The sequence below is a fragment of the Hemitrygon akajei genome, chromosome 13 (assembly GCF_048418815.1).
Source record: "Hemitrygon akajei chromosome 13, sHemAka1.3, whole genome shotgun sequence".
Taxonomy (NCBI): Eukaryota; Metazoa; Chordata; class Chondrichthyes; order Myliobatiformes; family Dasyatidae; genus Hemitrygon; species Hemitrygon akajei.
The window spans coordinates 27707355-27733420 of NC_133136.1; the positions used below are offsets into that span (position 1 = coordinate 27707355).

The 26066-nt window shown below is 44.7% G+C and overlaps 1 protein-coding gene across 3 annotated transcripts in view; it reads left to right on the forward strand.

The window, feature by feature from the left end:
- spag8 (sperm associated antigen 8) overlaps positions 1-26066 on the forward strand; it is a 462677-nt gene that overhangs the window by 141074 nt on the left and 295537 nt on the right. Inside the window, exons 1-2 of one of the 3 annotated variants that reach the window (XM_073064306.1) lie at positions 1138-1278; positions 4609-4891. The exons of the other annotated variants lie outside the window; for them this stretch is intronic. The gene's annotated coding sequence lies outside the window, so the exon portion shown is untranslated. Of the gene's footprint in view, positions 1-1137; positions 1279-4608; positions 4892-26066 lie in introns of those variants that run through there. 3 annotated transcript variants of the gene reach the window in all.

A 26066-nucleotide genomic window follows, 5' to 3' on the forward strand; every position in this document is an offset into this window, starting at 1 on the left:
CTGGAGCTCACAAGGAAGACTACCTGGCAATAAATGCATCTGAGGAGCACCAGGCATGATTGTGATGAGGATTCATTGGAAGCAAATAGCCATAATCTAACCCATAATGAAACTTGGAAAGATTTATCTTAACTTCACACCTCAACTTTTCATACAGACATCAAATTTGATTTTTCCCCTATCTGTGAAACAAGTAATAAGGACTTTCTACATTGCTCCTAATGCATCTTATGATGTGAATGTAGCACACAATTATTTTTTCCTTTGTCCACTCCATGTCTTTGTGCCCAGTTCTTGTCATCTATCATGCTGCTGCTCATTGCTCTGTTCATTCTATTCAATCTTCTAGATATTTGCTTGCATTCTTCTTGATTATATATTTTTAAATTTCCTTCTATCCTGGAACTTGAAATATTTCAAAAAGAAGAGGGTCTTCTGGAGGATGTCTCAATCACGTAACCTCTTCTTTATGGTTTCTGACCCTTAGGAAGAGTTATATAAAAATGTTCAGTTCTACTACATCAGTTGTTGTTCTTGCTCCACACAAACATAACATAAACACTGTACCTTTAATCCATGGGCTCCAGTTTTTTTATGAAGTGCCTTATAAGGCACTTTTCCAAATGGTTTGCAATGGTTCATATACACACTATGAATCATACTATCCTCATTTAGAGAGCTTCAATAAACAGCTCAATCAAGTTAATCAAACAAAACAGTTTAACATATCCATGCTGTCGTTGCTAATCCGTAGTTTTCAGTGCCAGTTAATTTTGTCCTGGAACATTTTCTCTGTAAGTTGGCAAGAAAATGTTGAATTTGTGCCCAAATTGTAACGTTGCATTTTCAATCTATAAGCAAAGTTCACAATCTCAGTGATAATCCATTAAGAAGTTTAACCAATTTATTCCTACCCTATAGCTGCATCTACCAATCTCCTCTCTTATGTCCCTTTCATCCACTCTGTTTTTCATGTATAGACTCATTTTGATGAACTTTTTCCTAGCTTTAAGTATCTTATCTTTATTTTATAGAGACTGACCGACTTGCTCTTTATTTTTAGTTATTACTTTGTTTGATATTCAAATTCATCACTGACATGCATGGAATTTAAACTAATTCCCCAGGTGGCTTTATTGGCAAGTTGGGTGGCTAATTTTCCAATTGATGTTCCAAACCTTAATTTGACATCACTGAATTGACAGATTCCACTGTAAGGCATTCTGTTGGAAATCATGGCAGATGGCTCAAATCCTTAATGAATTTTCTCGGAAGGAGGTAAGTACAATGCATGTTTCCATAAGAAAAGGTCTTGCTAGATACAGTAAGAATGGAACATTAACATATACAATTGCCTCTACATTGGTGAGACCCGTTGTAAACTAGGCACCTCCGCTCCATCCACCAAAAGCAGAACTTCCTGGTAGCCAAAGATTTTAATTCTAATTCCCATTCCTGTTTCAATATGGAAACAGGCCTGAATGAGATCACCCTCAGGGAGGAGGAGCAACACGTTATATTCTGTCTGGACAGCCTCCAATCTGAAAGCATGAATATCGATTTCTCCTTCTGATAAAAAAAAAATTACCTCTCCCTCCCCTCTTCTTCTACTTCCCACTCAGGCCTCTTCTTCTCTCCTGCCTGTCACCTTTTCCTCCAAGTGCCAATCCTCCTTCCATTTCTCCTATGGTCCACTTTTTACCCCTATCAGATTCCTTCTTCGCCAGCCCTTTACTCACCTGGTTTCCCCTATCACCTTTAAGCTCTCCTCCTTCCCCTCACTCTACCTTTTTATTCTGGCTTCTTCTCCCTTTTCTTCAGTCCCAAAATGTCAACAGTTTATTAATTTCTATGGATGCTGCCTGACCTGCTCAGCTCCTCCAGTATTTTATGTACAGCACGCTGCTTTGGATTTCCAGCACCTGCAGAATTTCTTGTGTTGTGTTGGCATGTTTGTTTCCCATTCACTTCCAGCCTCACTGTTCATAAAAAGACAGACTCTGAGACATTGTTCTACATCCCCCCCCAAAAAAATTTTGAGATGATTCTCTGAAAAGCCAAATGAATACCTAGACCCCACAGCTGATGATAGTTATCTGAGGATTCCTTTAATCTACCTTCAAAGTTAAAGCAGGAGACAAGTTGAACCAGATGGACATTCCATTTGGGTGCGAGAGCTATGGTGATCTGACTGTTCGTATTCTAAACATTCCTAGGGACGGAACAGATTGAGAAAGTGATTAATAAAATATAAAAGAAAACAGCTAATAAAGTGATCTTTGAGTTTCACAAAAGGAGGTGTAAAGTGTCCAGTCAAGGATGTTACCTTGTTGTTGTGCCTAAACCAGAGCTATGTATGAATGATTTCTTTTGCTTTACCCGGTACAGAGTGAGTGCAGCATTGGCAGTCAAAATAACTCCTCGGATTTTCAGAGACACACATGGCACCAACCGGAATCAATTTTGAAATTGGTCCCAATTTTGACTAATAGATTCGAGGCCAAGTGGAATGAATTGGTCTCTCACTCCATTGTAATTACCTCTTAAATTAAAATCAGATCCGATTGTTAAAATATTGATTCAACCTTTCAAAAGAAAAGAAAGTTTATCAATATTTAAGGGCATAGAACATTACAGCACAGGAATGATATCTCTGCTGACCATGATGTCAATTTCAAATAATCCAATCTGCCTTCACATGGAGTATCTCCATCCACATCTGGCTGATCCTGTGTTTGCCTAAATATCTCTTAAATGTTGCTATTCCACTATCTCCTCTGGAAGCACATTCCAGGAAGCTGCTACACTCTCTGTATAATAGAAAACTTTCCTCAGAAATTTCCTTTAAACATTCTCCCTCATCTTGAATCTATGCCTTCTAGTATTTGAGGTGTCTGCATTGGAAAAAGTACTCTACCTACTTTGTCCATGCATTTCATAATTTTATAAACTTCTATCAATCGCCCCTCAACCCCCAGCTCTCCAGAGAAAACAATTCAAGTTTGTCCACTCCCCTTAATAACTAATGCTCTCTAATCTAGGCATCATGCTGGTGGCCTCTCCAAAGCTGCCACTTCCTTTCTGTAGTACGTTTTTATACATACTTCCTCTGTGGAAGTTGCATGAGTCTTTACTGTTCGTTATAATAGAGACCGACACAAATATAAAACACTTAAACCATGAAATATCACATTGCTCTAAGGTTGTGATTGATGCTCCATAAATACTGCTTCCCCCTCTTCTTCCTGGTATCCAAAAATCAGTACTTCTGGCAGCGAAACATTACTTCAGTACTCGACTGGTCCATTAGCTGAGGTTTTTATGTCTGGAGAGAGGTTTAAACTCGAAAGCCTCTGGCTCACAGATACAAGTGTTACCCACTGAGCCACAGTCATTACCAGATGCAAATTATTCCCACTGCTGCCATAAAATGCTGGTGAATCGCATCAGAAATATCCTGTTAGCGATGTTATTTATGGTTACGATATAAATTACACACCTGGCTGTTCAGAACAGGAACAAGCGTAATGCGGAACTTCACTCCGATAGGAAGAAAATTATCGCTGGAGGTTTTCAACACTTAGTTTAGCTGATTTGTCTATATGAATGGCAAGTTTGCCTGCTATGCTGGTGCTAGTGTTGGTCAATCATATTTAAGACAGTAAATCACCTTGATACTTAGACATGCAAGTCGTGTGTGTGTGTCTTTCAGAAAATGGATAATGTATAGCACTAAGACTGTCCATACCATTCCATTCACAGTCTGCCAGCCATCTGTTACTAACTTCCAAGGATCAAATAACAGATGTTGAGCGAATTAAGGGATATGAGATCAGTGCAGGCGCTGAGGTAATGGGTCAGCCTTGAGCTTACTGAACAAATTCCCTTTCCTATGTTCTTATATTCTTATATTTTTAAACTCACTTCTGTTCAGAAGTTCTCTAATAAGGTTTAATCTACCCTATTCACCTCCCTTCTGTTAATTCTCGGTCTTTCTTTATCCTTACATTTCACTGCTGATGTGCCATTCCGCCATCTTCTGGACTCTTAAGCTGGCCTAGATACAAAAATTACTCTTTGCATATGCCGGAGTAATTACAAAAATTACAAAATTTTAAAATTACAAAAAATATTCTTCCAAAACTCTTCTGACGCAGTTCAGGGAATCTTTAGTAATTGCTGACCAATCATAATGTAAGACTGACACAGGCTAATAACTGTATCCAGTGTGAATACATCATTTAATTGTGCTCAGTAATCACTTATTTAATGCCTCAAAATTTCCCCAAACTATTGTCTTCTATAATACATTTTTGATTCTAAAATGTGTGGAACTAGATTTGTGATTACATAAATGCCAAGGTTTAAACTTAGGTCATGAACTTAGCTTCGACCCTACCTAAAAGGAATTCAGAATCAGAATCAGGTTTAGTATCACTGGCACATACTGTGAAATTTGTTAACTTTGTGGCTGCAGTACAATGCAATTATAGAAAAAAAATGAATTGCAGTAAGTATGTATATTTATCTACTTAAATTTTTTGAATTTTTTAGTGAATATGTCATTTTCAGGAATGACTGAAACTGTGCTCCGTTTTCTTTGACTAGGTCTTCTGGAACACCAGTTGTTAAGAGGCTTCTTAACACATCAGCCGTGTGCAAGGCCATAGGAAACACTTCTGGCCACTTTGTAGCTGCATCCACTACTACCAAGAAACTTGTGTCCATGAATGGTCTGGCAAAATCACCCACGAATCCTCTGCCAGGACAATTGAAGCTATTCCCAGCGATGGAGAGGCACCACTCTTGGCATCTTCTGGATGCGTTGGCATCCCAAACAGTGCGTGGCAAGCGGTTCGGTCTATTGATCTATCCCAGGCCACAGACAAAGGTTTGAGTCAACACTTTAATTTTGATCAAGCCTAGATGATCGGCAAGTAGCTCCTCCAACAGTTCAGCTCTTGGTTTAGATGGAACAGCAGCTCTCAATCCCAACATAAGACAGCCCCTGTCAAGGGCCAGTTCATTCCGGCACTGTTGAAAAAGGGAGAACTGGAATTTCTGCTGCACATTCCAGACATTTTGTGTTGCCATGTAGACCTGAGACAGCGTGGGTTTTTTCTCCTTTCCCTTTGAATGATCTCTGCCATAATAGGAAAATTTTCAGTTTGCATTAGGAAAAATATGTCAAGGGTAGTGTCATCTTTTGTCACTTTTTCAGGTGTTTTCTTTTCCAAGGGTAAACGGGACAATCCATCAGCATTTCCATGTTTAGTTGTCCTCTTGCATTCAATCTTGTAATTGTGTCCTCCAAGAAACAGAGCCTATCTTTGCATTTGTGCTGCTGCTGTCAGTGGAACACACTTCTGCAGCATTTAGGAACGTGATGTAAAAGCTGTGAGGCGTTCACTTCCACCATGCAGAACGTGTGACATGACAGCACCTATGCCATAAGTATATGGCAAGGTATCACGGGAAAGCTTCACTGGACGATGTATTATCATGATGCATACAATGTCTGACAACACCATTTCCTTTGTCTTTTGGAAAGTCACCTCACACTGTCTTGTCCATTGCCATTTCTTCCCAATCTGTAGTAATGAGTTCAACGGGTGGAGCACAGTAGCCAGATCTGGCAGGAGCCTGTTATAGTAACTGATAAATCCTAAAAGGGACAACAACTGTGCATGTCCTTTGACTTTGGGACATCCACCACTGCTTGAATTTTATCAGCATACATGTGTAATCCTTGTGTGTCAATGGTGTGATGACAATAAGTTGTGCTTGGTTTAAAAAATTTCCACTTGACACATTGTGCTCTGAGCCCTTAATCTTCTAATTTTGTTAAGCTTTTTTTGAGATTTTGGAGATGTTCCTTGACATCTGCACTGGGAGTCCTACATTGGGAATCCCCAGCTTGCGCGATCAGTGGGAGGCACATCTATTACACCGCTGCTACGTCAGAAGCGGTGCCGGAGGCGAAGGAGAAGGGCCAGCTTACTGGTGAGGTTGAGATGGCTTGCTAATCAGCTGCCACTCTCTAGCATACTCTTGGCTAATGTTCAGTCCCTGGGCAATAAGCTGTGCGAATTGAGAGCCAGAATCTTCTACCAGTGGGAAACAAAGGAATGAAATATTTTGCGCTTCTTGGAGACCTGGTTGACGGAGGAGATACCAGATCATGCCAACAAGCCCTCTGGGTTCTCCCTGTTCCAGGTGGATAGATCAAAAAACTCTCTGGGAGTAAAGTTCCGTGCAAACAGCACTTGGAGCGCGACACAGAGCTTACGTTGCTGGTGACCAACAGGAGTTCAAGAAATGCTTTACGATCTTCACAAAGTCATCAAGCCAACAAAGCAACACTACAAGGACAAGATCCAGACACAACTCTCCACCAACAACACAGCAGCTTATGGCAAAGTCTGCACACCATGGCAGACTTCAAAGCTAAACACAGTGGAGTTTCCAACACTGCTGCCTCTCTCCCAGATGAGCAAAATCTTTTTTGTGCTCAATTCGATGTTGCTAACACTGACCCCCTGAGGAGAGCCACTGATGTGACCTGCAGCTTGGCCATCTCTGAGGCTGAAGTATTCAGATGTTTCCAATGCATGGACAGTCACAAGGCTGCTGGACCGGACAGCATCCCAGGGCGTGTACTCAGGATGTGTACGGCACATCCAGCAGGTGTTTGCAGACATTTTTAATCTCTCTCTCTCTCCCAGTGTAGAGTGCCCTCCTGCTTCAAAACATCCACCATTGTCCCTGCACTTAAAAAGACCAAGGTAACATGTCTGAATGACTGGCGTCCTGTCGCACTCACCTCAGTAATAAGCAAATGCTTTGAGAGGCTGGTCAAGGACTACATCTGCAGCATGCTACCACTGAAACTGGACCCCTGCAATTCACCTACCGACACAACCGATCGACAGATGATGCAATAGCCACAGCTCTACACACCATCCTTACACAGCTGGAGAAGAGGGATGCTTATGTAAGAATGCTGTTCTTGGACTATAGTTCAGCATTCAACACCATAGTTCCATCCAGGCTCAACAGGAAGTTCAGAGACCTCGGCCTTCACCTTGCCTTGTGTGGCTAGATCCTGGACTTCCTGTCAGATCACCAGCAGAGTGGACTCCCTCACCTCTACCCCTCTGACCTCACCACAGGTACCCCTCAGGGCTGCTTCCTAAGCACCCTCCTTTACTCTCTGTATAACCTTGACTGTGTCACCACCCACAGCTCCAACCTGCTAATTAAATTTGCTGATGACACTACACTGATTGGCCTAATCTCTAATAATAATAATCAGGCAGTCTACGGAGAAGAAGTCATCACCTTGGCACAGTGGAGTCAAGAAAACAACCTCTCCCTCACTCGCAAAGACAAAGGAGCTATTTGTGGACTACAGGAGGACTGGAAATAGGCTAACCCCTATTGACATCAATGCATCTGGGTTTGAGAGGGTTAACAGTTTTAAGTTCTTCAGCATACACATCACTGAGAATCTCAGGTGGTCTGTACGTAATGACTGTGCGATGAAGAAGGCACAACAGCACCTCTTTCACCTCAGACGGTTGAAGAAGTTTGGTATGGGCCCCAAAATCCTAAGAACTTTCTACAGGGGCACAATAGAAAGCATCCTGACTTGCTGCATCACTTCCTGGTATGGGAACTGTACCGCCCTCAATCACAGGACTCTGTAGAGAGTGGTGCGGACAGCCCAGTGCATCTGCAGATGTGAACTTCCCACTACTCGGGAAATTTACAAGTACAAGTATGTAGAAAGGGTCCAAATCACCTCAACCACAAACTATTCCAGCTGCTACCATCCGGGAAATAGTACCGTAGCATAAAAGCCAGGACCAACAGGCGCCAGGACAGCTTCTTCCACCAGGCCATCAGACTGATTAATTCATGCTGATCCCATTGTATTTCTATGTTATATTGACTGTCTTGTTGTAAATACTATTTATTATAAATTACTATATTGCACATTTAGACAGAGACATAACGTAAAGATTTTTGCTCGTCATGTATGTAAAAAAATAAAGTAAATTCAATTCAAATTCAATTCAATGCCATCTTTGAATAATGGCTGGCATCATCCAGTACCTTTCTTATTTTTTTCAGTTAAATCTATTGCAGCAATCAAGTTGTAGTTGTCTCAGCCAACACACCCTCAGAATGCTGGCCTCCCATTTTTTCTGCATCCAATCCCAAAGTGGCTTGTTGGGTGTTGTATTTCATTTTTATGAATGCCATTCCCATTGTTCTTAGTTGGATATTTGCAGGCTTCAGCGCAGTGTCTTTGAAGTACTATTCAAACCCATTTTGTGGAATGACTGAAACAGCCAAGCCAGTGTCCAATTCCATTTAAATTAATTTGCCATTCACTTCTCCTGTAAGCCATACTGCCTGTCTCTTAATAACACACACAAAATGCTGGTGGAATGCAGCAGGCCAGGCAGCATCTATAAGGAGAAGCACTGTCGACATTTCCTGACGAAGGGTCTTGGCTCGAAACATCGACAGTGCTTCTCCTTTTAGATGCTGCCTGGCCTGCTGTGTTCCACCAGCATTTTGTGTGTGTTACTTGAATTTCCAGCATCTGCAGACTTCCTCTTGGCTGCCTGTCTCTTGTTAGTTTTCACATTATATATCTCAAGGTTACCCAATCCTATGCCACTCTCATCATTATCAGATTTTTCATAAAAGCATGCAGATTGTTGCTCTTTTTGAAACTGTAACTTGACTTCTTATCTTTTCTCTTCCCTGTGCATTCCATTTATTTTTGTCTGTCCAACATGCTCTTTACATGTGTCCTACTTTGTTGCATTTTTTACAAGTTTCTCCTTTAAATCTGTATTGGTCTGGTGCATGTGAATTCCTGACACAACGATAATGTTTGGCTAGGCAGGTGTCTGTTCAGGTGTTGCAATTTTGATATTGTTTCTTTCCTGAGTGGAACTCAATTGCATCTTTGGCTGCTGCTTCCGTTGTCACAGCAATTTCACCTGCTCTTTTAAAAGTGAATTGTGCTTCAATAAGGAGCCATTTTTTGAATGCTTTCTTGTAAGATTCCACAAACTAAACACTCTCTCTATGCATTATTAAGCTATCACTGAAGTGGCAAAGCCAGGACAATCTCTTCAATTGAATCATGTAAGCTGATGTGAACTCCTTTCCTTGGGATGAAACCTGAAGCATGCTGCAGTTAACAATGGTTTTACTTCAAATTGTTCCTGCATTATGTTCATAATATCAGCAAAGCTCATTTCAACTGGTTTAATTGGAGCAGTTAAACCTCTAAGCAAACCCTATGCTTCTCCTTCTACTGCAGTCAGCAATACTGGCATTTGTTTTTCATTGGCTATTTCAGTTGCTGCAAAATACTGCTCAGTTTTTTCGGTATAGATCGTCCAGTTATCTGTTGTGCAATCGATTACATCAACCAGTCATTTCTGCTTTTTAAAAAATGTATTATTATTATCACTGTTTAAGAACCCATGGGTGTACCCATTGCTTGTTAATTCTATCCATTTTCAATCTTTTTTTAAACTTAAATGTCTCTCTCCCTTCTGAAGGAAAAGATGCTGCACTTCAAGAGGTAGGTTAGTCATTTTGAAAGTTCCTTGTCTCCAATGTTATGTGTTGTAACTTCAGCAACTAATTGAAAGAAAAAACGATGAGACAGGATACTTGTCTGCTTAGATTTTTTACCCCATTTTTTATTGTGCATTTGCATTTGATGTGGTGGCATAATGATGTATGCCATCCATGTACTTCTTACATAAATCTCATAATGAATTACAGACAAATTAATAAAAACCAATAAAGAATGCTTAATCAAACAATATATTGACAATATTACTTGAGTATTACTGAAATATTAAATACAGTACACTCTACATATTGATTAAGGAATTTTTCCTGGACACTTTGGATAAACTCCATCCCATTCAGACCTTTTACTGTAAATGACTGCTGGGTATACATCTGCTTAGTATTTCCAGAGGTTTCTGGGTTTAATTCAGAATTCTTGCTTTTATAAATGACATAGTTGAAATTAATTCAATTATAATTTGAGAGATTCACTGAAACAAAAATCCAACCCTAATTGAAAACAAATGCTCCCTTGATGCATTCAATAAACTCAGAGGATTGTTTCCAGGAAAGTAAAATTTACTAATTTTTAAAGAAGGAACGAAATATCCTGGTGTGATGTGACTACTAGTTAGATTTTTGTTGCACCTGTAATTACATGTCAATATGTTAATAAGCTTAACTTTGCCTTCCTCTCTGAAGACAGCATGTTAGAAGAGAAGAGAGGGCTTTACTGTCAGACCTAATCCAACTTCACCTCATACTACTCCTGATAGGCTCTGCTATAGTAGATCTTGTTCTGCCTTTACCCATAATGAACTCGCTTACAGGTGCCTCCAAGTACAAATCTGTTGCTGTTGGAATACAAATTTACAACCTTCCATGATGTAGATATATAATTAGAAACTCAGAGTCATGGAATAATATGGCACCAAAATAAGCCATTTAGCTTATCATACCCGTGTTGTCTTTCATTTTTCACATGATCATGCTATGAAATGACTTCCTGAGAATTATTTTTGATGCCAAGAAAATGCTCTAAGACTTCTGAGAGGCTTTGGAGACTGTAAGACCATGAAACATAAGAACAGAGTTAGGCTATTCAGCCCATCAAGCCTGCTCTCAAACTCCATCATGTTTTATTAATTATCCCTCTCATCTCCTTTCTTCTGCCTTCTCCCCTTAACCTTTGACACCCTTACTAATCAAGAACCTATCAACCTCATTTAAATATACACAATGACTTGGAGTTTAAAACCCCATTTACAATTAGCAATTCTCCTATATTCAGGCTGCTGATATGGATGACTTTTCTGCTAGAATCCCTTCTTAAGTTCCGCTGCAATATTTAAAGGGTAATTGATCCTCTCAAGTTAAAGCAACGTTGAAAGGAAGTAATAGGATTCTCCTGTTCTGAGGTGTGATCTTGTTGGAATAATTATGTCAGAAGTGGCAGCTCTGTCTCTTGCAGATGTTCCGTGAGAAATGAAATGACTGCTGTGGGATCTGTGGCAGGAGGTGGACAACAGATTAAATTGACAGATGTGGATTCAACACAGTAAAAGGCTTGATGATCTTACCATATGAGTTTAAGACAGAAAATTGTGGGTTTAAACTGCAGTCCAGAGGCTTCACCTCATAATCTAGTTTGACAATATTTTATTTTACCCAGGGAGGGTTGTGCTATCAGATACTATCTGTGGGTAAAAATAGAAGTCCTGTTTGCCCTCTCAGATGGATGACACTAATCTGTGGCACTCTTTGAAGAATAACTGGTGAACTCCACCTATAGCTTGTCCTGTCATTATCACTACAACTGGAATGATAGAGAAAGTTTATAGATTAGCTGTAGTGTATTTGTTTATAAATTTGGAGGTATAGGATATAATATCAACTCCAGACAACTGGGGATTTCTCTCTGAAACCAGAATTGATGTTCAGTGAAATTTTCATTTCAATTGGGAATGGCTAGCTCTTGCATATCCCATGGGAAGGATCTGAGTTCAGCTGTACTATCTTGACCGATGGATCCGCTGCCTGGGTTCATTGGCTGACGGACAATAGCAGGACACTTACATGAAGTAGGAACAGCTATAATATTGCCCCAACTTGTTCATCCATACCTCTGAGATCATCCATAACTGTCCTACCAGCTGTTGGTATCCCTAACCATATTGGCAGCAGACTTATCTTCCCATCCAATAATCTATTCTTTGACAAAAACTTCGGTTGCTGCAATGGAGGCAGATTCTAATGCAGAATGAACTGGGTCATCAGCTGCCAGTTTTTGCATCAAGGAAGGTCTATCCAGTGAAGGAAGTGATTACCAATCTTACAGTGTAACAGGATGGGCTCAGCTTTGCACAGGACCCTGTTTACAGGTGCAGTTGTTCCCCAGAAGAATATGCTTTCTGCTGCATATTATCCTTCAATATTAGAATAAGAATCAAAATCAGAATCAGGTTTATTATCACTGACATGTCATGTAATTTGTTGATTTGAGGCAACAATACAGTGCAATACATACATTGTACTATATGTTACTATAAGAAATATATAATTATATATATTTATAAATATTCACACACACACACACACACACACACACACACACACACATATCTATATAAATGAGTCATTGGAAATAACTCAGAAAATATGTAGCTTGGGTGGTTGATGGTTGGGTTAAGTTGTTGTCCAATCTTGGTATTCCGTTTGCAAATGTTTCATCATCATACAAGGAGACATCATCAGTGTGCTGTTAACTTGTGGTATATCCTCCAAATACTTGGCCTTTATATACTGATCAAGCTGATTGGTTGCAGTTATGGAAACAGCTGTGATGTAAGGAAGGCATCTCATCACTGATTGGTTGCATGGAGAAATCTGTGCGTTGTGGAATTTTGCTCAAATCGACTTCTAAATAGGATTAAAGTCTACGCGTCTGTTTACAGAATTGTTTGCAGAAAGCCACCCTTCTAGGAACTCTCTTGCATGTTGTGTATTTGCTTGCACCGTGACTTTCACCGATGCCCAGATGAACTTGTGCCCCTCGCAGTCTTCATGGGTAGAGACTAGGGAGAGTTGGTCATGCCAGTCACAGACATTTGAGGTTCATGGATCCAGTATGGCTGATGTAATATTTGCTGCAGTCCACACATTGGATTTTGTAGACCACATTGGTTATGTCCAATGGCCTGCTTTGTTTCTTTTGATCTGCAGAGTTCTCCTCTATTTTGCTGTTGGTTTGTGTGTGATGGAAAGTCTTTGTTCTTGGAGCAGTTGGGCCATCATTTCTGAGATATTTTGAATGTATGGGTTCATTGTCCATTCAGAAATTTGATGGTGGAGAGGAAGAAGCTAAAAGGTTAAGAAGGTAAAAGGTTAAGCATGTACCTTTAGTCTCTTGTATCTCTTCTCTGATTGTAATAATGAGAAGAGGGCCTGAATGCCCTGGGTGATCCGGAATCTTTAATGATGGATGCTGCCTTTTAAAGATGTCTTTGATGGTGGGGTGGCTGGTGCCTATGATGGAGCTGGCTGGGTTTACAACACTGCAGCTTTTTCTGATCCTAATAGTAGCTGTACCATACCAGATGGTGATGCAACCAGTTAAAATGTTCTCCATGGTACTTTGCCATGAATTTCCTTTAGTTTTTGGTAACATACCCAGTCTCCTCAAACTCTCAATGAGGTATTAATGCTGGCATGCCTTCTTTGTAATTGCATCAATATGTTGGGTCCAGGATAGATCCTCAGAGATGTTGACACCCAGGAAGTTAAACTGCTCACCCTTTCCACTGCTGATTCCTTGGTGAGGACTGGTGTGTGTTCTCTCAATTTCTCCTTCCCGAAGTCCACTATAAATTCCTTGGTTAATAAGTTCATCTGAATCTTCTGCAGGAGAACTCATGTAACATGTGAGCTAGTTGCTAAACACTGTTAGTCCCCATTTCCATCATTACTCCTATTCCACTTTTCATTCCTAACCCCTGTGTTGGGCACAGGGACTATCTGTTTCGGTGAAAGTAGGGTAGCTAAAAATGTTTTCTACCTTCACTGACATCCTCATCATTCTCCATCAACTGAAATGTTCCAGGTGTTCGGAATGTGAAAATGAAAGGTGGAGTTGGGTTCTGGACTGAGGAACAGGGAGGTGGGAGGTGCCTACCTACATGTGCTGCAGGTCCCCACTCAGCAGTGCTGAATGGATGAGGGAGAAGTGCACTGGGGTACTGTGGTAAACTATGTATACCTCTCTGGACACGCCCCTCTGCTGACTGCTCCTGTGGCTCCTCCCACAGACCCCTGTATAAAGGCGATTGGAGGCACTGCTCCCTCCTCAGTCTCCGAGATGCTGTGCTCGGTTTTGCTGCTAATAAAAGCCTATCGGTCGCCTCCCGTCTCCGAGAGTTATTGATGGTGCATCAGTTTTATTAGCAGCAATTTTAAAACATGGAGAGCATTTTACAACCGGACAGATTGTATATTGACTCTCAATCTCCTGAAGCCGGCATCGCCTTTGAACTCTGGCTTGCATGCTTCATATCGTACCTGGAGGAGATTCGAGTGACTGAGCCTGCCACGATGCACAGAGTTCTCTCCAGGGTCAGTCCGCGGGTCTACTCCCTGATCAGGGACCTGCCGACCTACCAAGGGGCACTGGACGCCCTCACAAGACAATACCTGCGGCCGGTGAACACCGTCTACGCAAGACATCGCTTAGCGACACGGCATCAGCGGGCCGGAGAGTCAAGCGCTGAGTTTGTCTGGGCCTTACAGACACTCGTGCGGGCCTGCGACTGCAGGAGGCTGACGGCAGAACAGCACGCGGAGCTGCTAGTAAGAGACGCCTTTGTTACGGGGATCAGGTCAGTGTACGTGCACCAGCGGCTGCTGGAACACGCCAATCTTACCTTACTTTCGACGATCGAGCTGGCCGAAATGCTGGAGGCCACTCTGCATGATGCTGACGCTGTCCAGGCGCGCGATCTCCCACTGGCCCCGTGGATGCTGCAGACCCCGCAACCCGCCGGTGAATCGACCTCGGCTGCTGCTAGTCATGAGTCCATGAAGTCCCCGCAACCCGCCGGCGAATCAACCATGGCTGCTGCCAGTCGCAAGTCCACACAGAGTTGCTTCTGCGGACTCGAAAAGCACTCCCGGAAACGCTGCCCGGCCCGAGAAACTACCTGCTCCAGCTGCGGAAAGAAGGGCCACTTCGCCAAGGCCTGTAAGTCCATACCATGAGCGGGATCGAGCAGCGCCACGTGCGAGGCATGGGGCGGCCATCTTGGTCACCGCCATCTTGCCTGCCCGCCTTGTGCGAGGCATGGGGGTGGCCATCTTGGTTGGCGCCACCTCGCCCCACCTCTGACCCACGGGTGCTTACCGGGCACCAAGACGGTGATGTAACTCTGGCCTCCGTGACCCTCGACCAAAGCACTCCACACCAGCTCGCAAGGTCAACGATGGACATCCTGGTGGAGGGGCACAGGACTAGCTGCCTGTATGACACAGGCAGCACTGAGAGTTTTATTGACCCAGCCATGGTGCAATGCTGCGGACTCGTGACACAGCCAGTAAGCCAAAAGGTCACCATGGCTTCTGGATCGCATTCGACAGACATCCGGGGGGGTTGTGTGACATTGCTGGTGCAGGGCACAGAATATCGGGACTTTGTGTTACTGGTCATGCCTCAACTGTGTGCCCCTGTGCTATTAGGGCTCGACTTCCAGAGCCACCTGAAACGTGTGACAATGGAGTATGACGGGCCCCTCCCACCAATCACTGTCAGAAATCCTCAGTTTTGTGGGACTTCGCCATATACCCCGCTACTGACCACACACACACTCCAACCCACACATCCCACCCAACACCATGCCAACGGCTGCGCTACTGACACCACTTGCAGCCTCTCCACCCTCAAGATCCCTCCCCCACCGCTGTTCGCCAACCTGATCCCCGACTGTAAACCTGTGGCAACTAAAAGCAGGAGGTACAGCGCGGGGGACAGGGCCTTCATTCAGTCGGAGGTGCAGCGGCTGCTCAGGGAGGGGATCATTGAACCAAGCACAAGTCCTTGGAGGGCCCAGGTGGTCGTTGTTCAGACCGGGCAGAAAAATAGGATGGTCGTGGACTATAGCCAGACCATCAATAGGTTCACGCAGCTTGACGCATACCCCCTACCCCGCATCGCGGATATGGTCAACCAGATAGCTCAGTACGAGGTGTACTCGACCATAGATCTGAAATCCGCTTACCACCAGCTCCCCATCCGCCCAGAGGACCGCCCCTACACCGCCTTCGAGGTGGGCGGCAGGCTCTATCACTTCCTATGTGTCCCCTTCGGTGTCACAAATGGTGTCTCTGTCTTCCAGAGGGAAATGGACCGGATGGTGGACCAGTGCCAACTGAAGGCCACATTTCCCTATCTGGATAACATCACCATCTGTGGTCACGACTGGCCGGATCACAACGCCAACCTCCAATGATTTTTCCAAGTGGCCAAAGCCCTGAACCTTACTTATAACAGGGACTAGTGTGTGTTCGGAACCACTCGACTCGCTATCCTTGGGTATGTCGTGGAGAACGGGGTCATTGGCCCTGATCCAGACCGTATGCGCCCCCTGTTAGAACTCCCTCTTCCGACCACCCTCAGAGCCCTCAGACGGTGCCTGGGCTTCTTTTCCTATTATGCCCAATGGGTCCCCCATTACGCAGACAAAGCCCGCCCCCTGGTCAAGTCTACCACTTTGCCCCTCTCTGCCGAGGCCTGCGCGGCCTTCAGCTGCATTAAAGGGGACATTGCCAAAGCAACGATGCATGCGGTGGACGAGATCATTCCCTTCCAAGTAGAGAGTGACGCCTCTGACTTCGTGCTGGCTGCTACCCTCAATCAGGCAGGAAGGCCGGTGGCATTCTTCTCTCGTACCCTTCAGGGCCCTGAAATTAGGCACTCCGCGGTGGAGAAAGAAGCCCAGGCCATAGTGGAAGCTATTAGGTACTGGAGGCACTATCTCGCCGGCAAAAGGTTCACCTTGCTGACCGACCAGCGCTCAGTTGCATTCATGTTCAGCAACCAACAGCGGGGCAAAATCAAAAATGATAAAATTTTGCGGTGGAGAATAGAACTCTCCAACTACAACTATGATATCCTGTACCGCCCTGGAAGGCTCAATGAGCCCCCTGATGCCCTATCCCGGGGAGCGTGTGCCAGCGCACAGCTCGACCAGCTATACGCCCTCCGTGCACATCTTTGCCACCCGGGGATCACACGATTTTACCATTTCGTGAAAGCCCGGAACCTGCCTTACTCCCTTGAGGACATCAGGATGATGACCAGGGACTGCCAAGTCTACGGTGAGTGCAAACCGCACTCTACCGTCCTGACAAGGCACAGCTTATCAAGGCCACCCGCCCCTTTGAGCAACTGAGTGTCGACTTTCAGGGCCCCCTTCCCTCCACCGACTGCAATGTCTATTTTCTCAACATAATCGATGAGTACTCACAGTTCCCCTTTGCCATCCCCTGCTCCGATACCACTGCCATTTCCATCATAAAAGCCCTGCGCCAGCTCTTCGCTCTGTTCGGATATCCCTGCTATATCCACAGTGATAGAGGGTCCTCATTTATGAGTGACGAGCTGCGCCAGTACCTGCTGGGAAGGGGTATTACAACTAGTAGGACCACGAGCTATAATCCCCGGGGGAACGGACAGGTGGAGAGGGAGAATGCCACTGTGTGGAAGGCCACACTCTTAGCCCTTAGGTCAAAGGGATTGCTGGTCTCTCTCTGGTAGGAGGTCCTCCCCGAGGCACTCCACTCCATCCGCTCCCTGTTATGTACGTCCACCAATGTCACCCCTCATGAGCAACTCTTTTCTTTTCTCAGGAAGTCTGCCACTGGGACCACCCTACCGGCTTGGCTGACGTCCCCGGGGCCAGTGCTGCTCCGGGAACATGTGAAGAGCAATAAATACTCCCCGATGGTCGAGAGGGTTCACCTACTACATGTGAACCCCCAGTATGCCTACGTGGTCTTACCTGATGGGCGGGAGGACACGGACTCAGTCCATGACCTGGCACCCGCAGGAGCACCAGACCCCTACCCCGAACACTCCACGGTGACTATGAACTCCGTACCCACCGATGTATATATCCACGAGACACCGTACACTCCAAGTCCTACACAGACTCCTCCCGACCCTCCCATACCGGGTGCTACGCACACACATGAGGGGTTACTGATGCCTAATGGGCTGGCACCTCAAGTCAGGCCGGAGCCAGCACAACCACCGTCACTGGTGCAATCACCACCGGTGCTACGTAGATCGCAGCGACAGACTCGACCACCTGATAGACTTAACCTGTAAATATACTTGTAAGAAACTTTGCCCCGTGGGGACTCTCTTTTAAAACAAGGGGGGGGGGGGTGAATGTGGTAAACTATGTATACCTGTCTGGACACGCCCTGCTCCTGTGGCTCCTCCCACAGACCCCTGTATAAAGGCGATTGGAGGCACTGCTCCCCCCTCAGTCTCCGAGATGCTGTGCTCCGTTTTGCTGCTAATAAAAGCCTATCGTTCGCCTCCCATCTCCGAGAGTTATTGATGGTGCATCAGGTACTTGGACACCACATGAACAAAAGTAACGTTGACCTCTTCTGAGCAAACCTTACAAATGGGATATGACAATATTTGCAATCATTACACTGGTGATTATACCCTCTTTGCAAACCCTCATAGCATCTTTCTATGCATTGGAAAGTGAGGGAGAAATTTGCCTTTAGTTGCTTATGCTGAACATGTGCAAGAGTATTGGCTATTGTTTGTACTCAGCTTCCCACTTTTTGTTACATTAGCATGAAAGTTATACCTCTCCCCTGATGTGCTGTTTTTGCACAACTCAGCTCAGCTGCACACCACCCCGCATTAACAAGGACTCAGAATGGGCCTAAGGGTGTGGCACGGTAGTGAATTAAATTGACTTTATTACTTTCATCCTTCATAGACACGAGGAGTAAAAATCTTTACATTACATCTCCGTCTAAACGTGCAATGTGCAATTTATAGTAATTTATAATAATGAGTATGTACAACAGGATAGTCAATATAACAGAAATACAGTTGTGTTAGCATGAGTTAATCAGTCTGATGGCCTGGTGGAAGAAGCTGCTCCTGAGCCTGTTGGTCCTGGCTTTTATGTAATGCTATTACAGTACCAGGTCTAAGTTAGGGGTTCAATTTCTGCTGCTGTCTGTAATGAGATTGTACCTTCTCCCCAAATAAAGCTAGTCTTCAAATCTTTAAAAATTACAGTTTAATTCTTGAAAATCAGATCAACTAAAACAGCTAATTACTTTGTGCACATTTACTATTAATCAACATAACAACTAAGGCAGCTTTTTAAAGATAAAGTCACAAATTATTGATGTACTTTTGACAAAAAAAACTCATCTTAAAGAGATTAAAAGCTAAGCCAATGTCATATTGTGCTAGGTTTTACTAAGTAAATTTATCACTATTCGGAAATGGAGGGTTGACTGAGCTGACCTTCTGTATCTGGGAGCAAGGAAGAACAGACCATATGAGACCATTAGCTTCAGCGGTAGACCTGAACTCAGTGGCCGCTTAATGCCTCTTTGGAGCACACCCACTATCAAAGGACTTTGAGGTGTGATAAGCTGCAGGTTTGAACTCCAAGATACTTTGTAAATTGATATGCACGGGGGATATCTGTGGTGAACTAGATATACCTGTCTGACTGCTCCTGTGGCTCCTCCCACAGACCCTGCTGACTGCTCCTGTGGCTCCTCCCACAGACCCCTGTATAAAGGCGACTGTGGGCTGCTGCTCTTTCTCATTTCCCCAGGATGTAGTGTTGTTTATTCTTCCAGTCAATAAAAGCCGATTATCTCGTTTCCTACGTCTCAGCGTGAGTTATTGATGGTGCATCAATATCTCTGCCATTTCTCTTTAGCAATGCCAGCAAGAGGTGAGTACAATCTTGTCCCAGTTTCTTTTGTAGCTCTGTTATTAGCTTAATTCAGTCAGATGATCCAATTCTATTTGAAAGCATTCTTTCTATAAGAAAACTCAAGAACCATTAACCACAAAGCTAAGTAAAAGAATTTCACACTTCCCAAACAGGAAATGCCTAGATATAATAGATTTGGAGAGGATATTTTCAACAGTGAAAGAGTCTAGAACAAGGCGGCACAGCCTCGGAATAGAAGGAAATCCTTTAGCCCCAGGGTAGCAAATCTGTGGAATTTATTGTGACCGACCACTGTGGAGGGCAGGTCATTGGGTATATTTAAAGGAGAGGTTGATAAAGTCTTGAGTAGTAAGGGCATCAAAGGTTACAGGAAGAAGGCAGGAGGGGGATGAATTGGAGGCAAAATAAATCAGACAAGCTCGAATGGCAGAGAAAATTCGATGGGCTGATTGGTTTAAACTGTTCCTACATTTTATGGTCTGTTGATTTGCTATTGATGGGTCTTCAGTCAGGGGTGGCAGTAGCAATGCCTGTTAGAAACCATGGCCTACACAGGTCCCCTGCTAGTGGAGCAAAGTGAAGAGAATCACAGATTTGTAGCTTAAACTTGATTCTCCAGATTCCCAACATTTTTAGAGACTCAGGATGGAATATACTAGTACTTGAAAATTGCATCAAGTTCAGGTTCAAGTTTACATTTATTGTTGTTCAATTGTGTACATGTATATAGCTAAACAGAACAAGGTTCCTCAGGAACCATGGTGTAAAACAGAGTGCATATATCACATAAAGCAAATGGAATAATATTAACACAATAATATTAACAGAAAAGAAGTATTTTGTAGAAGTACAATTTGACATAAAGTGCATATCTGGTGGTGGCATCCGTTAGTCTCGCAAGACCATGAATCTGTGCCTGGAAGGTTTCCAGGGCGCAGGTCTGGGAAAGGTTGTATGGAAGACCAGCAGCTGCCCATGCAGCGAGTCTCCCCTCTCCATGCCACCGATGTTGTCCAAGGGAAGGGCAAGGGCCGATACAGCTTGGCACCAGTGTCGTCACAAGAGTTGCCAGAACGAGGTTGAAGACAATGTCGGACTGACTTTGGGACCCCAGCTCCGGATTTGTCCTCAGGGTTTACTCCCGAAGCCTTTCCCATGAGTGGGTATGGCCGCAAGGCAGCGGAGGTTTGAAATCAGAGTTTTCCCTCTCTTAGATGGACTGCCTTCCCAGACTGACGAGCTCCATTTACCCGAAGCACTGGCTTTAAGGCACCAGGACCTGCCTTCTCCCATTCTCCTGTCAGTAGAAACAGTTCTGCCGGGCTTAGAGGCTAAGTCACACAAGAGGCCAGGAGTTGGACTTGGTTGTCAGAACTGTTTGAGTCGCATGCCGTGAGGAGCTTGTCCCCACTACCACTCCTCGGCTTGACAACCTTAGGAATCAGTGGATATGCTGTCATTAATAATGTGTACTGGGTGGTAGCAGCGTGTTCAGAAGTCTCACAGACTGAGGGAAGAAGCTGTTACCCAGCCTAACAGTTCTTGCTCTTATACTGTGGTACCTTCTACTCGACAGTAGGAGGCCGAAGAGGCTGTAAGATAGATGGGAGGGGTTATTGACAAAGCTACTGTGAATGCAGCACTTTTGGCATCTGTCCTGGATGGCAGTGGGTTGGGGGAGACCCCAAGGATAATCTCAGTGGTCCTCACAATCCGTTGCACGGTCTTGCAGTCAGAGGCCTTGCGATTCCCACACTAGACGGTGATACTATGGTGAACTACATATACCTGTCTGGACATGCCCCCCCTGCTGACTGCTCCTGTGGCTCCTCCCACAGACCCCGGTATAAAGGCGATTGGGGACACCGCCCCGGCCTCAGTCTCCAGGATGTTGTATGATGGTCACTGTGCTTGTGCTTTCTTCCAGCCAATAAAAGCCTACCTTAACCCACGTCTCAGAGTTATTGATGGTACATCAGATACAGCTGATCAGGGCATTCTTGATTGTGTTACAGTTGAATATGGTTAGAATCAACTGGTGTAATACCTGTGCTATGCATTTCATTAGGGTTGCCTCATGTCTTAAGCTGGAGCCTTACCAGTCACTTGCATGATCTGATTGAAAGTCATGTCTGGTAAGCATCAGCCCTGTTGATTTCAGAAATTTTGGCCGCTTTTTTCAGCATGAGCATGCTGTAGGTAGACGGAAATTCTCTCCATTGTACCTTGCAAACTGTGTGCATTGAAGTGTGGGTCTACCAATTTACTGCTTCTCTCTACCTGTCTCAACATAACAAGCATAATAACATCCAACATTTCTGGCATCTCATGAAAAAAAGATGTTGAAAGCACTATAGCGAAGTATCCAGCAGCATATTTATTTGCATTCCTCAAAGGGTAATATATTTTACAACAGCATCTCCTTCAATACCATTTCCTGAAAAGAAAACAGCCTGCTATTTCCTATTTTTCCCCAGCAGAGAGAAGTTGGATATTAAAATCTATACACGAAAATTTACAGTACTTCTAACATTTTTCTTTTCTTTATTTACTCAGGAAGTTGTGTATGAGACTACTTATTCACAAAATAACTATATCATTAAACATGTTAAGGAGAGGAACTATTCTGCTGCTGTTGCCAAGATCTCTCTGTTAAAGTTCATAGGTTAATAAATGCCAGAAAAATTCATGGTAGCCAGTGTAAGTAAATAACGAATTTTATTAAATAATTAATATCAACCTACTTTGAATTGTGATCTTAAAAAAGACAGGAAGGTCACAAAGACCATCTGGAAAGATAATAGGATTGGTGAGTGATTACTGTGGTCTGTTAGGATCTGTTGGCTGCACAGATTTCCTGCAGCAAAAGATAAAGTTAACGTTTTTCTCTAGCAGATGGAGAGTAAATCAATGCATTAAAGAAACTAATGCGCCAAATTTTAGTTCTGTATCTGTACAATTTACCTAATGGGTATGGGGGGATGGGCTGGTGGGTGTGGGGTGATAATGGGTGACAATTGTAATGGGTTGACAATCTGAAATGGCTGTAATTTTTCTGACTTATTGGTGTAAATCAGAAAAATGACAACTGAAAGAATCATCACCCTGTAAATATTAACCACAATGTAGCCCAGATATCTGTGGGAGTGACCTGGTGGAGCCAAAGTGTTTAAAAACAGGCTGATTTTCGTTTATCCAATTTTCATTTGATTGCAGTGGAAATCGAAATATGATGCATTTTGTTAGGGGTAGATGAATGCGGCCCAATTTGAATGTAACCTCCATTATATCCTTGTTTATAATGCCATTGTAAAGCCCTTCATAGTGAGTCCTGTTTCCAAGGTTGTGATATTTCTTCCATAAGACACTAACCATGGCAGCTTGCTGCAAGATATCAGGTTGCTTGCAGATTGCAATGAACATTAAAGGATATAATTTGTTAAGAAAATTAATTTTTTAAAGTAATATTTATTTTATCAACAATATTGATCTGTCAGTGGTGATACCATAAATTATAACTAAAATAGAAGGAATGTAATTGTGACAAAATGAACATTGCAAAAAGAAAGAATAGGGCTTTATACTTACAATTATAAATATTGAAGAACCAAAGGAATAAAATGATCCCTCCCAGAAATGGAGGCTTAGATACCATAATCATCACAGATTTGAAAAGACCATAAGACATAAGAGCAGAATTAGGCCATTCAGCCCATTAATTCTGCACCACCATTTGATTATGGCTGATTTATTATCCCTCTCAACCCCATTCTCTTGCCTTCTCCCTTACTTCTTAGGAACCTATGAACCCTCACTCTAAATATACTCAAAGACTTGTCATCCACAGGTGTTTGTGGCCATAAACTCCCCAGATTCACCGCTCTCTGGTTGAATAAATTCCTCCTCATCTCTAAATGGATGTCCTTCTGTTCTGAGGCTGTGACCTCTCGTCGTTGATTCTCTCACTATTGGCACCATTCTCTCCACGTTCACTTTATCTAGGCCTCTCAATATTCGATAAATTTCACTGAGATCCCCTCCCCCCCCAATCTTCTGAAATCCATTGAGCACAGGCCTAGAGCCATCAAATGCTTCTCATATTTTAACCCTTTCATTCCTGGGATCATTCTCATAAAACTCCTCTGGACTCTCTCCAATGTCAGTTCATCCTTTCTTACATATGGGGCCCCAAACTGCTCACAGTACCCCAGATGTGGTCAACCAATGCCTTATAAAGTATTGTAGCGGTGTGCTACACGCAGCGCGGAAATAACGACACGTAGTCAGTGAGTTGCAGTTGCAAAAGAGGTTTATTCAAACTTCGCGGCCTCGCTTTAAAGCCTTCCTGTTCCTGCCCTCCCCGGGCGGGAATGCTGTAGGGGGCGTGTATTCACAGTCCCGTCCCGCGCGCGGGCTTTTCCCCTTGCTGGTGAAGCAGGCTTGGCGCCCTCTTTGGGACCGGCCTCAATGCCGGCGTGCGCCACTTTGTGAGCTGGTTCGAGTGCGCTGGGAAGTGGGTCACCACATAACCCCCCCCAGAACCGGTGATACACCCCCCCAATGTCCTCAGTCTGGGTCGGACTCTGTTTGGGAGGTCTGCCTCTGCGCCGCGGTGCCTGAACCTCGACCGGCTGTGCCAAGTCCACATGGGCGGGTTTGAGTCGGTCCACCGTGAAAACTTCCTCTTTCCCCCCAATGTCCAGCACAAATGTGGACCCGTTGTTTCTGATCACCGTAAACGGCCCCTCGTAGGGCCATTGTAGCGGTGTCCGATGTCCACCCCATCGTACAAAAACAAACTTACAGTTCTGCAGATACTTGGGTACACAGGTCGGGTTCTGTCCATGCTGTGAAGTGGGTATGAGGGCCAGGTTACCGAGCCTGTCATGTAGTCTGTCCAGGACTGCTGCGGGTTCTTCCTCTTGCCCCCTTGGGGCTGGTATGAACTCTCTTGGGACGACCAGGGGTGCTCAGTACACCAACTTGGCCGATGAGGTGGCAGATCCTCTTTGGGCGCCGTGCGGATTCCGAGCAGGACCCAGGGAAGCTCGTCCACCCAGTTAGGCCCTTTGAGGCGGGCCATGAGAGCCGACTTCAGGTGACGGTGGAAACGCTCCACTAGTCCGTTCGACTGTGGGTGGTAGGCAGTTGTGTGGTGCAGCTGTGTCCCCAAGAGGCTGGCCATAGCTGACCACAATCTGGAGGCGAACTGGGCGCCTCTGTCAGAGATAATGTGGGCCGGTACACCAAAGCGAGATACCCAGGTTGTGATCAGTGCTTGGGCGCAGGAATCGGAGGTGGTGTTGGTGAGCGGGATCACCTCTGGCCATCTTGTGAACCGGTCTACGATAGTCAGGAGGTGCCACGCTCCTCGCGACACTGGCAGGGGGCCCATGATATCCACATGAATGTGGTCGAAATGCCGGTGGGTGGGGTGGAACTGCTGCGGCAGGGCTTTGGTGTGCCACTGCATCTTGGCTGTTTGGCAGTGCATGCACGTTCTGGCCCATTCACTGACCTGCTTGTGGAGTCTGTGCCAAATGAACCTGTTGGCTACCATCCGGACAGTTATCTTGATGGAGGGGTGCGCTAAGTTGTGAATGGAGTTGAAAACGCGTCGCCGCCAGGCTGCCGGGACGATGGGGCGGGGTTGGCCAGTGGTGACGTCACAGAGTAGGGTCTACCTGGGCCTACGGGGAGGTCCTGGAGCTGCAAACCGGAGACTGCAGTCCTGTAACTAGGGATCTCCTCATCTGCCTGCTGCGCCTCCGCTAGTGCTTCATAGTCTACCCCCTGGGACAGGGCTTGGATGTTAGGTCTGGAGAGAGTGTCCGCCATGACATTGTCCTTTCCTGAGACATGCCGGACATCTGTCGTGTATTCAGAGATGTAGGACAGATGTCGCTGTTGGCGGGTCGACCAGGGGTCGGATGCTTTGGTGAACACAAAGGTAAGCGGTTTGTGGTCCGTGAACGCGGTGAAGGGCCTACCTTCTAAGAAGTACCTGAAATGCCGGATTGCCAGGTACAGCGCCAACAGTTCACAGTGGAAAGCACTGTATTTGAGCTCGGGTGGTCGTAGGTGTTTGCTGAAAAACGCCAGGGGTTGCTAGCGACCCTCGATGAGTTGTTCCAGCACTCCACTGACTGCCATGTTTGATGTGTCCACTGTGAGGGTGGTAGGGACGTACGTTCTGGGGTGACTGTATAAACTCCTCAACCTGGGCGGCTGTCTCCTGGTCGAGGGAGCACACCAGGTGTGGCATCCGAGGTTATCTGCCGAATGTGGAATTGGGCTTCTGCTTACTGGAACCATAGGTGAGGTCGCAGTGTCCAGAAGCTTGGCAGTTTTAACGAAACTGCATGAACAGATGAGGCATCATTCATCTCCGGTCCAAATATCGTTTGGGCCGTCGGGGTCACCAATTGTAGCGGTGTGCTACACACAGCGCTGAAATAA